General features: G+C 45.8%; 1 long non-coding RNA gene across 1 annotated transcript; it reads right to left on the bottom strand.

The window, feature by feature from the left end:
* Positions 1 to 478: 478 nt before the first annotated feature.
* LOC116978497 lies at positions 479 to 3722 on the bottom strand. The gene is made up of 3 exons (XR_004413463.1): positions 3555 to 3722; positions 3294 to 3447; positions 479 to 1330 (listed from the first exon to the last, which is right to left on the bottom strand). It is a non-coding gene; the product is annotated as an uncharacterized LOC116978497 (long non-coding RNA).
* Between the last annotated feature and the right edge of the window lie 13389 nt (positions 3723 to 17111).

Genomic DNA, 17111 nt, shown 5'->3' on the forward strand with positions numbered 1-17111 from the left:
TGGGATAACACAGGAACCCTGATTATTCAGTCTTCTTCAACTGGTTGGATGAGGCAGCGGGGTGGAAGATCGCAACCTTCACGTGGTCCGTCCTGGTTCGACGAATGCAATCAACCTGGCGTGCACAATCAAGTAAGATCAAATAGAACAAGTTGTCCTACAACTTTAGACTGTGCATGCCGTACGCAAGAAGAAGATGAGGCAACCAAATATCACATTTCCAATTTTACTGATGATATAAAACTTGGGAAATGTTTGAACAGTGAGAAGGATGTAAAGGGATAGAAACAAGCTGAGGGTGTGGGCCAGAATATAACAGAAGGAATATAATATGGCAATGTGAAGTCATATACTGTGGCACACAAAACAAGTTTAAATTGCTTTATTGTTGTGTCCACTGAGATACAGTGAAAAGCTTTTGTTTGCATGCTACGCAATTAAATCAGGTAATACTGTACATAAATACAAGCAACCATACACAAGCACAATAGGTAGAGAGAGAAGAAACATGCATAGTGCAGCATACAGTTTCTCAACATTGTAGAATAATCATTTCTGAGAAAAAGTCCAATGTTCACAATGATGTTGGCTGAAAATTAGCGAATGTATCCTAGCTTCTGGAAAGACCGTTCAGAAGTCAAATAACAGGGGAAGCAGCTGCTCCCGAGTCTGAAAGTACACGATTTCAAGCTTTTGTATCCTCTTTGTGGTGGGAGCAGGGAAAAGTGGAAATGACAAGGGTGGAAAAGGTCCTTGATTAGGTTGGCTGCTTTCCCAAGGGAGTGAAGTGTAGATGTAGTCAATGGTGGGAAGTCTGGTCTGTGTGCTGTAGTGATCCACAATTTCTCATGGTCTTGGGCAAAGCAGTTCCCAAACCAAGCTGTCATGCCACCCAGCAGTACGTTTTCAAAACAGTTCGTTGGTAAGAGTCTTTAGATTAATGTCAAATATCCTTTGTCTTCTGAGGAAGTAGAAACGTTTGTATGCTTTTTTGGTGATGATGGAATTCAGTGGCTCAAATATGTCCTTCACCTAAATCCATTCTGTGCTTTATCCCAATAAGGCAGTTTCAATTATGTCAATGTACAAATTGGATGTCTGGACCATTGTCCTGGTGATTCCGGCTACCATCATCATAATGATCTGCCCGACGGTACTGCCGACTGTTGTAGTGGTGATCTGGAGGATGAGGCGTACCACCGCCATCTTGCTGGAGGGAGCAATACGAAGCAGGATCCATCCATTCCTTTCTGAATACTTGAGGTTATTTTCAACACGGCATCCATCTCGAATGGGTAGGGCAGTGCCTCATACACTGGATCGAACCCAGCTGTAAAAGATAGCAGAGTTTATGGGCCATTCTTTGAAAAGTTAAACAAAAATGCCACACACGTGACCAGATGGCATCACATAAAGTGATACATTAAAAAAATCTTGTACGATTAATCGTATTCATTGCTGTTTTCCTACCTACATAATTATAATGCATGTCTGCTAAAGATATGAACATTCTAGCTGTTTAAAATTCAGTTTGTAAGATAAAACTGAGTTATGAAAAAAAAATGCTTCCGTGTGAGATCACACACGTGACCAGTCATGTTTGACCTCTGACCCTAAACAACATTGTCAGCATAACATAAACATTTCACTTGGTAAACTCTGAAAAATATATGGATCATATATACACACAGTATGAAACAAGATACCTGTAATGCTTTCAGAATTAGAAGAGATGTATTCCCACAATTTTTCATATTTTTGGTCACACACGTGACTAAGAATGGGCCTTGTGTGAATAATAGATCTCATTTGCAGTAAAGCATTTTGTTTCTATTTCAAAGATTCGCAACGTTGGTTCAATAATTAATGTATGGAGTCTTTTTACCAGGGTAAGATCATCAAGAACTACACTTCATAGAGTCAGTCATACAGCATAGAAACATGGCCTTCAGTCCAACTAGTCTGTGCTGACCAAGATGCCCCATCTAAACTAGTCCAATTTGCTTGCATTTAGCCCATATCCCTCTAAACATTTCAAATGCATGTACATGTCCACATATCTTTTAAACTATAGGTTGTAGGTGAGAGGGGAAAAAGCAATAGGAAACTGAGGGACAAGTTTTTCCACTTAGAGAGTGGATGGTATAAATAACAACATTTCAAAGATACTTCGACAGGTTCATGGATAGAAAAGGTTTTGAGGGATATGAACCAAATGCAAGTAATGAGACTAGTTTAGATGGGTCATCTTGGTTGACAGGGTTAAGTTGCCAAGGGGCCTATTTCTGTGCTGCATGACTCTTTACAAATTATTGTTAGCTGGTGCACAATTATAAACATAATAGATCATTGCTATGGAAAGACAGACTGGCAACCATCTAGTGACAAAAAGATGGCCTGGTCTTGCTCAAATAAAATATCAGATGCAGCCAGTTAAAAAATTCAGTTTGGTTCCTAAAGTCATGCGTTCACTGAGCACGAATCTACTGAAGCAACAGATTTCATGGAAGACATCTCAAAATATTAGGGATTGTTCTTTAATCAACATTCATTATGATGTTTCTCTCTTCAATGTTTCCTGATTGGCTGAAATTTCCAGCATTTTGTTTTTTTATTTCCAGCATTTGCCTTTTTTTGTTCAAATTTACCTCTAATATCCCCTGCTAGTGCTAGACTAACAGACTGAAGAAGGGTCGCATCCCACAATGTTGGCTGACCATTTCTTCCATAGAGGTTTGTTTGCATGACCCATTGAGCAACACCATTTGTTTAAGGAGGAATTGCAGATGCTGGAAAAGCGAAGGTACACAAAAGTGCTGGAGAAACTCAGCGTGTGCAGCAGCATCTATGGAGCGAAGGAGATAGGCAACGTTTCGGGCCGAAACACACATTTTGATTTTTGATCAAGATTCCAGCATCTGCAGATTCCCGTGGCTCTAAATTATCGTGTACAGTTTCTTGACACTTAATGACTGGGGCCAGCTGAAAAATAAAGACCTTTGATGCCTGCAATTTGCATTTATATAATTGAGATCTTCAAGAAAATGTCAGCTTGTGTACAATTGTTTCACATAAACCATGTTGTGTTAAGTTGTGTGTTAAGTTTCTACCCAGCCTGAGGCTCAATTCCCAGCACAAACTTTGCATCTTTTGATACAAAGCACTACAAATAGAGAAATAGGATATCAAGACAAAATACATGTAAATGGCAGACTTGGGGAGTATGTTTTTTCTGGTGATTTTTAAAAAGACTTGTCAGTGAGAAACAAATTACTCTTTTTGGTAGCTCTTACCAGAGGCTTTGTTGGAATGGCGAGGGAACATTGCAGATGCTCTGGATCTCTTCCGGCAAGAAGGCAACTGTCAATGTGCAGATTGGCCAGGTTAGGCTCATTGGTCCACATAAGGTCCATAATAGCCAAGATCTGAGAGCATGGGCCCATCAATCTTTAATAAAGAAAAAAGTTTAAAAACAAAATCAACAGTAAAGGCATCTAAAATACACATATTTTTAAATTGAAAATCTCTTTTTGAATGTAAATGTTAACACTTACATAGACAACTGGTGACCTCTGCTTGCCCAAGACAGCATAGGAGGGGGGTTGAGGGGGAAGGTTACTGAGAGTGGATGTCCTCCGTATCCGTTGGTGTAATCGGAGCCAGAGACAGGAGCAAGGGCACAAGAAAGTCAGTGAATTAGTTTAGTTTAGAGATACAGTGCAAAAACAGGCCCTTTGGCTCACCGCGTCTATACCGTACAGCGATCCCCACACATTAACACTATCACTAGCACGCACAGTAGGAGCAATTTATAATTTTTACCATTCCCAATTAACCTACAAACCTGTACACCTTGAGTGTGGGAGTTAACCGAAGATCTCAGAGAAAACCGACGCAGGTCAAGGGGAGAACAAACAAATTCCATAGAGAGCACCCGTAGTGGCCCTACCAGGAGCATAGCTCCATACGGCATAGTTCTCAGGATCACACAGGCTTCTCCACCACGACAAGGTGACAAACCACGGACATACTATTATGTTTAAGTTAACATACACGGATCAGTTATACTGCATATGCTACAGCTAGGAGACATTATTGGCTTCAAACCATGGGTAGGTTTGTAGAACTTTCTTCAAGGAATCCATCAGGTTCTCCATCACTCCAGTTCTTCAGTCAAACCATTACAAACATCTCATGCTCCTGATAGAGTTAACACCCGAGCCATTTAAAAGATGCAGGTTATAGCTACTGAGGAGGCATTGCATCCATCCCAAAACAGTGTATGGATCCATCGCTACAACAGCATCACACAAGAACAAGCCTTACATGTAGGAACTACAGATGCTGGTTTAAATAGAAGATAGGCACAAAAAGCTGGAGCAACTTTGTGTCAGACTGCATCTCAGGAGAAAAGGAATAGATGGCGTTTAGGGTCGAGACTGTTCTTCAGACTTGAGTCAGCGGAATGTGAAATGAGATATAGACAGTGATGTAGAGATACAGAACAAATTAATGAAAGGCATGCAAAAAAGTTATGATTATAAAAGAAGCAGTTTGTTAGGTGAGAATGAGATTTTCTACATCACCATCTATATCTCTTGTTTCCCTTTCCCGACTCTCCAGTCTGAAGAAGGGTTGGACCCGAAACATTGGACCCTTTTCTTCCGAGATGCTGTCTGACCCGCTGAGTTACTCCACCTTTTTATGTCTACCTTCAAGAGTTATGATCATCACCAACTTCTACCACCTTTAGATGCTTATTCAAGCAGTCTCAAAGGCATATTGCTGCTGCACCTTACATTGTCACAAAAGCATTACTAATGTCTTCCCCAGTCTGAGGAACAACTCCACGTCTATATAACACTCCGTGCTTTGTAACTAAGCACTACAAATAGAAAAATCAGATACCAAGCAATTCTCTGTCTTACTAGCAGAGTAAAGCATCCAATGCTATTGCACAGGGGAGACCACCCTAGCTCTCTATTGCCAATATTTCCAGATACTTGAATGAATGATACTTTGTCACATGTGACAAGTCAGTGATATTCTTCAGACCCAAGGTATGCAAAGAGTCACCACATAAATGGTGCCGACAAAGTTACATGTATTACATTTTACACATTCCATTTGTGGTCCCCCTAAGTTCACAGCGGTTCTCCCACGCAGGGTCATTTAGTTCATACAAATGAGTGGCCTACACACGTTGTTTATCAATAAATGATTGCTGTTCTTCATCATGCTTCTTTTCTTTCTGTGAACCTAAGCATTTCTCTGTCTTGCTTGCAGAGTCCTGCTGGAGTCCATCAGGACACCTGACATCTTGCCTCTCTCTGGCCATTCCCTTGTGGTGCATCCAATGGTGTTCTCCCCTTGACCAGCAGAGATCGGGCTGGTTCTCCACTGACATTATCTCCAGCAACTTTATGGCCTGTTCTGATGCCTTGGCTTTCCCGACGACAAGCGGTGTCAGGGTGATGCTGCTTTTGCTCCCCTCCACGTTCGTGGCTGGGCCCTGCCGTCCTCCTTGTCATCCCTTTTCCTTTCCCTTGACCAGTGTTGACTTGGTGGGGGCTCCAGCCTCTGGCAAGTAGAAGCTTGATTACCAAAGATTTCCTGTCTTGCTAGCAGTGTCCTCCCAGCACAGCATGTCCGTCTATTTGACATCTTGCTTCAAGGCAGTTCCATGTGATAAATTGAAATTAACATAAGGATGTGTTATCTTGCAAGTGCTGGAACTGGTAAACGTTAGAGGCTTCAAGTCAGTGGCAATTTAGAGGACTTTCTAAATGGGTCCCAATCACTCTAGTTTTTCAAACTATTACAAACTTATTGCTCTGCCAGATTTACTAGCCTAGTCATTGTCGGTTATGATGCTCATGAACTCCTGTTTGGTCCTGGCTGGGTGTTTTACTTCCCGTCATCACTGGTGCTTTCATTTGTTCAGTGTTGAATTGGTGATGGCTCCATCTTCAGGCAAAGGTGCATCATTCCTGGAGATTCTGCCTTGCTAGCAGAGTTCTTCCATAGCTGGTCAGGCTATTTGACATCTTTCTTCTGGCTTTGCCTTGATGGTGAATCTAATGACACTGCAAAGAGACCAGCTTGGTTCTCAATCGTCGTTAACTCCAGCTACTTCTGGTCAGTTGTGATGCCTTGGTTTTCCCCAGAGACAATGCATGATAGGGTTCTGATGCTCCAGTTCCTCTCCTGCATGTTCCTTCCTCATTTTGTCCAGTATTGATTTGGGTGTGGGTTCTGTGACAAGGATAGGCTTCATCACCAGAGATCCCTTGGCTTTCAGGTGTTACTTTCTACATTTGACGTAACTACCATTGGCACTTGCTCCTCTTCATCTTCTCCCTGACCTCCGGCACCCACCGAGGGCCCGTCTTCATCCAACCTCCGGAACCCATCGCAGGCCCGTCTTCAGCTGCCAAGTCCTCACTTGGACGGCACCATCTGTCTTCCTCGCTCCTCAACCGTCTTGCTTGGGTCACGAAAGTAGGTTATTTTTCATAACACTTTGCCTCTTGCTCCTCTTCTTCTTCTCTCCAGCACCCATTGAGGACCCATCTTCGTCCCATCTCTGGCACCCACCGCGGGCACGTCACTCCTCCGTCACCCACCGCTGGCCAGTCTTCGTCCAACGTCCGGCACCCACCACGGGCTCGTCTTCAGCTGCCAAATCCTCTCTTGGACGGCTCCACCTTGCTTTCTTTAACATCCTCGCTTATGTTTCCAACCAACAAGCAGTGTCAGTTATGATGCTCATGAACTCCTGTTTGGTCCTGGCTGGATCTTTTCCTTCACGTCATCACTGGTGCTTTCACTTCTTCTATGTTGAATTGGTGATGGCTCCATCTTAAGGGAAAAAGATGCACAATTTCTGGAGAATCTGCCTTGCTAGCAGAGTCCTCCCAGAGCTGGTCAGTCGATTTGACATCTTTCTTCTGGCTTTGCCCTGATGGAGAATCCAATGACACTGCAAAGAGGAAACCGGTTCTCAATCGTCATTAGCTTCAGCTACTTCTGGTGAATTGCGATGCCTTGGTTTTCCCAGTGACAATCCGTAGTAGGGTTCTGATGCTCCTGTTCCTCCCATGTATGTTCCTTCCTCATTTTATCCAGTGTGGGTTCTGTCCGGTGACAAAGGTAAACTTAATTACCAGAGAACCCTTGGCTTTCAGGTGTCGCATTCCGTATTTGTCGTAACTACCATTGGCACTTGCTCCTCTTCATCTTCTCTCCGACCTACAGCACCCACCGAGGGCCCATCTTCGTCCAACCTCTGGAACCCACCGAGGGCCCATCTTCAGCTGCCGAGACATCACTTGGATGGCTCCGTCCATCTTCCTCGCTCCTTGAGGGTCCAACTCTCTCTTTATCGACTTGTTTGGGTTATGAAAGTAGGTCATTTGTCGTAACTCTTTGCCTCTTGTTCCTCTTCATCTTCTCTCCGGAACCCACCGCAGGCCCGTCTTCAGCTGCTGAATCTTCTCTTGGACGGCACACCTTGCTCTCTTCAACATCCTCGCTTGTGTTTCCCACCAACAAGCAGTGTCAGTTATGATGCACATGAACTCCTGTTTGGTCCTGGCTGGATCCTTTCCTTCTCGTCATCACTGGTGCTTTCTTTTCTTCAGTGTTGAATTGGTGATGGCTCCATCTTTAGGGAAATAGATGCACCATTCCTGGAGATTCTGCCTTGCTTGCAGAGTCCTCCCAGAGCCGGTCAGTCGAGTTGACATCTTTCTTTTGGCTTTGCCCTGATGATGAATCCAATGACACTACAAAGAAGCAGATTACAGCAATTGGAAAGACACTGCCAATCTGTATCCATCCCCTACCTGGATCATGATCAGTCACGACAACAGCCAAGTTATGTTCGTATCAAACAAGAACCAAACTCCAAGATTATTGTAGTCTTAAGGTCATCATCCTTTTATCATTACCATTTTTTGCCACCTATTGACGAAGGTTCAAATGCCCATTCCAGCACCATACATTGTCACAATACCATTACTAATAAATTATGGCATAATCCACAATTCAAATACTGGTCTGAACGACGTGCATGATTCTCAACTAAACACTACAAATAGATTAACAGGACATCCACATGACAGACTATGGGAGTGAAATATTACATCTCTTTTCAGAGGCTCTTAAAATACCCTGTTTGTCAGGAATAAAATATTAAGCTTCGGTAGCTTTGTACATACCTTATGTTGAACTGGGCGAGAGAGGGTAACAGATGCATTGGATCTTCTCAGACAGGACATTGACTCTCAGCATGGACGCCTTGTAGAAGAGAAGTGTTAGGGTTCTATTGCTCCTGCCCTCCTGTATGTTCATGGCTGGGCCTTTTCCTCCTACTTTTGATCCGTGGTGACTTGGTATCCTCTGGCAAGTAGAGGCTTCATTCCCAGACTCCTGGGCTTTCAGGTGTGGCTTTCTGCACATTCCTTCTGGCAACCTGAGGTGGCTTGAGTTGGCGTTGCAAGGAGTGTGAAGTGGGGCTTCACTTCCATCACCTGGAAATTTGGACATCCTGTAATAATAACACTCGAGTGACTGTTTTCTTGCAAGTGCTGCATCGAGGAGAGGTTATTGGGTTGAAAACAGGGGCTGTTTAGAAAAACTTTCTTCAGGGGATCCGTTAGGTTCCACATCACTGGTTCCTCAGACAAACTATTATAAACTTCTAAAAACCTTCTGCCAGATTTATCATTAGAGCTATGGTAAAGAAACAGATTATAGCTATTGGAGAGATGTTGCATCCATCCACAATCATAATATGGATTAACCAATACAACATGTTATGTTCACATCACACAAGAACAAGCCTGCAAGTTATCATGGTCACAATCTACGATTATCTATTGATGAATGATCAAGCAGGCTCAGCCTATTCCTCACTTTGTATTGTGGCAAAATACCATAAACGTTCTAACCAGCCTGAAGGTGAAATGCTGGTCTGAACTCCACTTGAAGGCTACATATGTAAGCAAATAAAGTAATAAGACGTCCAGACTAAATAAATGCAAATTGCAGCACTTTTTGGTGCCTCAAAAGAATCTCAGCAGCCCAAGAACTGGTCTTTCAAGGTTCAAGAACAGCATCTTCCCATTAAGTTCTTGAACCACATTGCACCAGCAAAACATTCTTTCTAAACCACAACAGACTGCCCCACAAAGATTGTTTCTTTGTATTATCATGGTCTACTTTCCTATAACTAGTAACAACATAATGTTTGAGACAAGATATCCATCAGATTGCTGTAATGGATATTAACTCCAATATATGCCAAGATACTAACTAAATTATTTTTCTTTATTTGTTATTGCTTACCATGTGTTTTCTTTTGATCAGTGTTGAATTGGTGAAGACTCCATCTTCAGTCAAAAACATGCAACATTCCTGGAGATTCTGCCTTGCTAGCAGAGTCGTTCCAGAGCTGGTCAGGCTATTTGACATCTTTCTTCTGGCTTTGCCCATCTGGCGAATCCAATGACACTGCAAAGAGACCAGCTTAGTTCTCAATAATCGTTAGCTCCAGCTACTTCGGGTCAGTTGTGATGCCGTGGTTTACCCAGAGACAATCTGTGGTAGGGCTCTGATGCTCCTGATCCTCCCCTGCATGTTCCTTCCTCATTTTGTCCAGTGTTGACTTGGGTGTTGGTTCTGTCCTGTCACAAAGATAGGCTTCATTACCAGAGATCCCTTGGCTTTCACGTATCGCATTCTGCATTTGTCGTAACTACCATTGGCACTTGCTCCTCTTCGTCTTCTCTCTGGCAGCCACCGAGGGTCCGTCTTCATCCAACCTCCGGCGCCCACCGCGGGCTTGTCTTCAGTTGCCATATCCTCTTGGACGACACACACTCTTTAACATCCTCACTTGTGTTTCCCACCAACAACCAGCGGCAGTTATGATGCTCATGATCTCCCGTTTGGTCCTGGCTAGATCTTTTCCTCCTTGTCATCACTGGTGCTTTCACTTCTTCAGTGTTGAATTGGTAATGGCTCCATCTTCAGGGAAAAATATGCCTCATTCCTGGAGATTCTGCCTTGCTAGCCGAGTCCTCCCAGAGCTGGTCAGGCTCTGACCATCTTTCTTCTGGCTTTGACCTGATGGTGAATCCAATGACACTGCAAAGAGGAGTCCAGCTTGGTTCCCAATTGACGGTAGCTCCTCTTTGTCTTCTCTCCAACACCCACCGAGGGCCCGTCTTCGTCCAACCTCCCGAAGCTGCCGAGTCCTCTCTTGGACAGGTCCGTCCATCTTCCTCGCTCCTCGAGGGCCCAGCTCCCTCTCTTTAACCGTCAAGCTTGGGTGACGAAGGTGGGGTCATTTGTCATAATTATCTTCGCCACTTGCTCTTCTTCTTCCCTCTGGCACCCACCACAGGGCCCATCAGACCTTTGGTCAGTTGTGATGCCTTGGTTTTCCCAGTGACAATCCGTGGTAGGGTTCTGATGCTCCTGTTCCTCCATTGCATGTTCCTTCCTCCAGTGTTGACTTGGGTGTTGGTTCTGTCCGCTGACAAGGATAGGCTTCATTACCGGCGATCCATTGGCTTTTAGGTGTCGCGTTCTGCATTTGTCGTAACTACCATTGGCACTTGCTCCTCTTCGTCTTTTCTCCAACCTCCGGCACAAACTGAGGGCCAGTCTTTGTCCAACCTCTGGAACCCACCGAGGGCCCATCTTCAGCTGCCGAGACCTCACTTGGACGGCTCCGTCCATCTTCCTCGCTCCTTGAGGGCCCAACTCTCTCTTTAACCGTCTTGCTTGGGTACCAAAAGTAGGTAATTGCCTCTTGTTCTTCTTAATCTTCTCTTTGGCACCCACCGCAGGCACGTCTTCAGCTGCCGAATCCTCTCTTGGACGGCACACCTTGCTCTCTTCAACATCCTCGCTTGTGTTTCCCACCAACAAGCAGTGTCGGTTATGATGCTCATGAACTCCTGTTTGGTCCTGGCTGGATTTTTTCCTCCTCATCATCACTGGTGCTTTCTTTTGTTCAGTGTTGAATTGGTGATGGCTCCATCTTCAGGCAAAGATGCATCATTCCTGGAGATTCTGCCTTGCTAGCAGAGTTCTTCCATAGCTGGACAAGCTATTTGACATCTTTCTTATGGCTTTGCCCTGAAGGTGAATCCAATGACTGCAAAGAGACCGGTTCTCAATTGTCGTTAACTCCAGCTACTTCTGGTCAGTTGTGATGACTTGGTTTTTTCAGAGGCAATCCATAGTGGGGTTCTGATGCTCCTGTAGGTTCCTTTCTCATTTTGTCCAGTGTTGATTTGGGTGTGGTTTCTGCCCTGTGACAAGGATAGGCTTCATTACCAGAGATCCATTGACTTTCAGGTGTCGCGTTCTGCATTTGTCGTAACTACCATTGGCACTTGCTCCTCTTCGTCTTTTCTCTGACCTCGGGCACCCGAGGGCCCATCTACGTCAATCCTCCGGAACCCACCACGGGCCCGTCTTCAGCTGCCGAATCTTCTCTTGGACGGCAGACCTTGCTCTCTTTAACATCCTCGATGGGGTTTCCCACATACGAGCAGTGTCAGTTATGATGCTCATGATCTCCCGTTTGGTCCTGGCTGGATCTTTTCCTCCTTGTCATCACTGGTGCTTTCACTTCTTCAGTGTTGAATTGGTAATGGCTCCATCTTCAGGGAAAAAGATGCCTCATTCCTGGAGATTCTGCCTTGCTAGCCGAGTCCTCCCAGAGCTGATCAGGCTCTGACCATCTTTCTTCTGGCTTTGACCTGATGGTGAATCCAATGACACTGCAAAGAGGAGTCCAGCTTGGTTCCCAATTGACGGTAGCTCCTCTTTGTCTTCTCTCCAACACCCACCGAGGGCCCGTCTTCGTCCAACCTCCCGAAGCTGCCGAGTCCTCTCTCGGACAGCTCCGTCCATCTTCCTCGCTCCTCGAGGGCCCAGCTCCCTCTCTTTAACCGTCTAGCTTGGGTGACGAAGGTGGGGTCATTTGTCATAATAATCTTCGCCACTTGCTCTTCTTCTTCCCTCCGTCACCCACCACGGGGCCCATCAGACCTTTGGTCAGTTGTGATGCCTTGGTTTTCCCAGTGACAATCCTTGGTAGGGTTCTGATGCTCCTGTTCCTCCATTGCATGTTCCTTCCTCCAGTGTTGACTTGGGTGTTGGTTCTGTCCTATGACAAGGATAGGCTTCCTTACCGGCGATCCAATGGCTTTAAGGTGTCGCGTTTTGCATTTGTCGTAACTACCATTGGCACTTGCGCCTATTCGTCTTTTCTCCGACATCCGGCACAAACTGAGGGCCCGTCTGTCCAACCTCTGGAACCCATCGAGGGCCCATCTTCAGCTGCCGAGACCTCACTTGGACGGCTCCGTCCATCTTCCTCGCTCCTTGAGGGCCCAACTCTCTCTTTAACCGTCTTGCTTGGGTACCAAAAGTAGGTAATTGCCTCTTGTTCCTCTTAATCTTCTCTTTGGCACCCACCGCAGGCACGTCTTCAGCTGCCGAATCCTCACTTGGACGGCACACCTTGCTCTCTTCAACATCCTCGCTTGTGTTTCCCACCAACAAGCAGTGTCGGTTATGATGCTCATGAACTCCTGTTTAGTCCTGGCTGGATTTTTTCCTCCTCATCATCACGGGTGCTTTCTTTTTGTTCAGTGTTGAATTGGTGATGGCTCCATCTTCAGGCAAAGATGCATCATTCCTGGAGATTCTGCCTTGCTAGCAGAGTTCTTCCATAGCTGGACAAGCTATTTGACATCTTTCTTATGGCTTTGCCCTGATGGTGAATCCAATGACTGCAAAGAGACCGGTTCTCAATTGTCGTTAACTCCAGCTACTTCTGGTCAGTTGTGATGCCTTGGTTTTCCCCAGAGACAATCCATAGTAGGGTTCTGATGCTCCTCTTCCTCTCCTGCAGGTTCCTTCCTCATTTTGGTCAGTGTTGATTTGGGTGTGGGTTCTGTCCTGTGACAAGGATTGGCTTCATCACCAGAGATCTCTTGATTTTCAGGTGTCACGTTCTGCATTTGTCATAACTACCATTGGCACTAGCTCCTCTTCGTCTTCTCTCCGACCTCCGGCACCGAGGGCCCGTCTTCGACCAACCTCTGGCACCCACCGCGGGCCCGTCTTCAGCTGCCGAATCCTCTCTTGGATGGCACACCTTGCTCTCTTTAACATCCTCACTTGTGTTTCCAACCAACAAGCAGTGTCAGTTATGATGCTCATGAACTCCTGTTTGATCCTGGCTGGATCTTTTCCTTCTCGTCATCACTGGCGCTTTCACTTCTTCTGTGTTGAATTGCTGATGGCTCCATCTTTAGGGAAATAGATGCACCATTTCTGGAGAATCTGCCTTGCTAGCAGAGTCCTCCCAGAGCTGGTCAGTCGATTTGACATCATTCTTCTAGCTTTGCCCTGATGATGAATCCAATGACGCTGCAAAGAGAAAACCGGTTCTCAATTGTCGTTAGCTCCAGCTACTTCTGGTGAATTGTGATGCCTTGGTTTTCCCAGTGACAATCCGTAGTAGTGTTCTGAAGCTCCTGTTCCTCCCCTAAATGATCCTTCCTCGTTTTATCCAGTGTTGACTTGAGTGTGGGTTCTGTGATAGGCTTCATTACCAGAGATTCCTTGGCTTTCAGGTGTTGCGTTCTGCATTTGGCGTAACTACCATTGGCACTTGCTCCTCTTCATCTTCTCCCCGACCTCCGGCACCCACCGATGGCCCGTCTTCAGCTGCCAAGTCCTCACTTGGACTGCACCATCTGTCTTCCTCACTCCTTAACCGTCTTGCTTGAGTGACGAAAGTGGGTTATTTGTCATAACTCTTTGCCTCTTGCCCTTCTTCTTCTTCTCTCCTACACCCACGGAGGGCCCATCTTCGTCCAACCTCCAGCACCCACCGCGGGCCCATCACTCCTCCAGCACCCACCGCGGGCCCATCTTCAGCTGCCGAATCCTCTGTTGGACGGCTCCACCTTGCTCTCTTCATCATCCTCGCTTGTGTTTCCAACCAACAAGCATTGTCAGTTATGATGCTCATGATCTCCTGTTTGGTCCTGGCTGGATCTTTTCCTCCTCGTCATCACTGGTGCTTTCACTTCTTCAGTGTTGAATTGGTGATGGCTTCATTTTCAGGGAAATAGATGCACCATTTCTGGAGAATCTGCCTTGCTAGCAGAGTCCTCCCAGAGCCGGTCAGTCGAGTTGACATCTTTCTTCTGGCTTTGCCCTGATGATGAATCCAATGACACTACAAAGAAGCAGATTACAGCAATTGGAAAGACACTGCCAATCTGTATCCATCCCCTACCTGGATCATGATCAGTCACGACAACAGCCAAGTTATGTTCGTATCAAACAAGAACCAAACTCCAAGATTGTGGTCTTACGGTCATTATCCTTTTATCATTACCGTTTTTTGCCACCTATTGATGAAGGTTCAAATGCCTATTCCAGCACCATACATTGTCACAATACCATTACTAATAAATTATGGCATGATCCACAATTCAAATACTGGTCTGAACGACGTGCATGATTCTAAACTAAGCACTACAAATAGAGAAACAGGACATCCACATGACAGACTATGGGAGTGAAATATTACATCTCTTTTCAGAGGCTCTTAAAATACCCTGTTTGTCAGGAATAAAATATTAAGCTCTTTTCGGTAGCTTTGTACATACCTTATGTTGGACTGGGCGAGAGAAGGTAACAGATGCATTGGATCTCCTCAGACAAGACAGTGACTCTCAGCATGGACGCCTTATAGAAGAGAAGTGTCAGGGTTCTATTGCTCCTGCCCTCCTGTATGTTCATAGCTGGGCCTTTTCCTCCTACTTTTGATCCGTGTTGACTTGGTGTCCTCTGGCAAGTAGAGGCTTCATTCCCAGACTCCTGGGCTTTCAGGTGTGGCTTTCTGCACATTCCTTCTGGCAACCCGAGGTGGCTTGAGTTGGCGTTGCAAGGGGTGTGAGGTGGGGCTTCACTTCCATCACCTGGTAATTTGGACATCCTGTAATGTTGTAGTTAACACTCAAGTGTCTGTTTTCTTGCAAGTGCTGCATCGAGGAGAGGTTATTGGGTTGAAAGCAGGGGCAGTTTAGAAAAACTTTCTTCAGGGGATCCGTTAGGTTCCACATCACTGGTTCCTCAGACAAACTATTATAAACTTCTAAAAACCTTCTGCCAGATTTATCATTAGAGCTATGGTAAAGAAACAGATTATTGCTATTGGAGAGATATTGTATCCATCCACAATCATAATATGGATTAACAAATACAACATGTTATGTTCACATCACACAAGAACAAGCCTGCAAGTTATCATGGTCATCATCGATGATTATCTATTGATGAACGATCAAGCAGGCTCAGCCTATTCCTCACTTTGTATTGTGGCAAAATACCAAAAACATTGTGTTTCCCACCAACAACCAGCGGCAGTTATGATGCTCATGATCTCCAGTTTGGTCCTGCTGGATCTTTTCCTCCTTGTCATCACTGGTGCTTTCACTTCTTCAGTGTTGAATTGGTAATGGCTCCATCTTCAGGGAAAAAGATGCCTCATTCCTGGAGATTCTGCCTTGTTAGCAGAGTCCTCCCAGAGCTGGTCAGGCTCTGACCATCTTTCTTCTGGCTTTGACCTGATGGTGAATCCAATGACACTGCAAAGAGGAGTCCAGCTTGGTTCCCAATTGACGGTAGCTCCTCTTTGTCTTCTCTCCAACACCCACCGAGGGCCCGTCTTCGTCCAACCTCCCGAAGCTGCCGAGTCCTCTCTTGGACAGCTCCGTCCATCTTCCTCGCTCCTCGAGGGCCCAGCTCCCTCTCTTTAACCGTCTAGCTTGGGTGACGAAGGTGGGGTCATTTGTCATAATTATCTTCGCCACTTGCTCTTCTTCTTCCTCCCTCCGGCACCCACCACGGGGCCCATCAGACCTTTGGTCAGTTCTGATGCCTTGGTTTTCCCAGTGACAATCCGTGTTACGGTTCGGATGCTCCTGTTCCTCTGTTGCATGTTCCTTCCTCCAGTGTTGACTTGGGTGGTGATTCTGTCCTATGACAAGGATAGGCTTCCTTACCGGCGATCCAATGGCTTTAAGGTGTCGTGTTTTGCATTTGTCTTAACTACCATTGGCACTTGCTCCTCTTCATCTTCTCCCTGACCTCCGGCACCCACCAAGGGCCCATCTTCATCCAACCTCCGGAACCCATCGTGGGCCCGTCTTCAGCTGTCAAGTCCTCACTTGGACGGCACCATCTGTCTTCCTCGCTCCTTAACCGTCTTGCTTGGGTGACGAAAGTAGGTTACTTGTCATAACACTTTGCCTCTTGCTCCTCTGCTTCTCTTCTCTCCAGCACCCACGAGGGCCCATCTTTGTCCAACCTCCGGCACCCACCGCGGGCCCGTCACTCCTCTGGCACCCACCATGCGGCCAGTCTTCATCCAATGTCCGGCACCCACCGCGGGCTCGTCTTCAGCTGCCGAATCCTCTGTTGGACGGCTCCACCTTGCTCTTTTCAACATCCTCGCTTGTGTTTCCAACCAACAAGCATTGTCAGTTATGATGCTCATGAACTCCTGTTTGGTCCTGGCTGGGTGTTTTCCTTCTCGTCATCACTGGTGCTTTCTTTTGTTCAGTATTGAATTGGTGATGGCTCCATCTTCAGGCAAAGATGCATCATTCCTGGAGATACTGCCTTGCTAGCAGTGTCCTTCCATAGCTGGTCAGGCTATTTGATATCTTTCTTCTGGCTTTGCTCTGATGGTGAATCCAATGACACTGCAAAGAGACCATTCTCAATCGTCGTTAGCTCCAGCTACTTCTGGTCAGTTGTGTTGACTTGGTTTTTTCAGAGGCAATCCATAGTGGGGTACTGATGCTCATGTAGGTTCCTTTCTCATTTTGTCCAGTGTTGATTTGGGTGTGGGTTCTGCCCTGTGACAAGGATAGGCTTCATTACCAGAGATCCATTGACTTTCAGGTGTCGCGTTCTGCATTTGTCGTAACTACCATTGGCACTTGCTCCTCTTAGTCTTTTCTCTGACCTCGGGCACCCGAGGGCCCATCTACGTCAAT

Source organism: Amblyraja radiata, chromosome 11 (assembly GCF_010909765.2).
Source record: "Amblyraja radiata isolate CabotCenter1 chromosome 11, sAmbRad1.1.pri, whole genome shotgun sequence".
In the NCBI taxonomy this organism is placed as follows: Eukaryota; Metazoa; Chordata; class Chondrichthyes; order Rajiformes; family Rajidae; genus Amblyraja; species Amblyraja radiata.